The sequence below is a fragment of the Melampsora larici-populina genome (assembly GCF_000204055.1).
Source record: "Melampsora larici-populina 98AG31 unplaced genomic scaffold MELLAscaffold_4, whole genome shotgun sequence".
Taxonomy (NCBI): Eukaryota; Fungi; Basidiomycota; class Pucciniomycetes; order Pucciniales; family Melampsoraceae; genus Melampsora; species Melampsora laricis-populina.
The window spans coordinates 111,980-112,574 of NW_006768768.1; positions in this window are offsets into that span (position 1 = coordinate 111,980).

The window sequence follows — 595 nt, forward strand, 5'->3', positions numbered from 1 at the left end:
ATACTCCAACAATAAATTTAGAAGCTTGGTTTTGCTGATTGGGACTAACTGTTCTTCTTCGTTCTTCAGGTCCTTCATCGCCCAAAATCTACGGATGTGCCATGCAATAAGGCCTAGGAGTAAGTTATGCATCGAATCTATCACATGGTAATTGACAATATCCCAATATTCAAGGTCCACCAATGCTGAATAGCGAACACCATGCAGCTTAAAGATGTTCTTGCGCTCTTCCACAGTGGTTGCATCTCGCGCCTGATGTGCCCAGATGGTGTGCTGTTCACAAGTTCGATGAGGCCATGTTTTTGGATCCAGATTGTTGATATCACACTTTTTCAGAAGGCAGATCGAGCAGAAAAACGTTGCTGTTACTCTGGGAAAACCAAGGGAGCGCCTCAAGGCCACTACATCGGCGATATACAGTAGAAGTCCAGCGTGGATGAGCCGTCCTTTCTTGTGTTGATAAGTTTGAGATAATAAAAGTCCAGTACTCCATAGTTTTTGAAGTTTAGTAACAATAGGGCGCTGGATCCAGTTAGTTTGTTCAAGCGAAGGCTCGCGGGGCCCAGGCGCAATCCCCACCAAGAAGATATGTTCG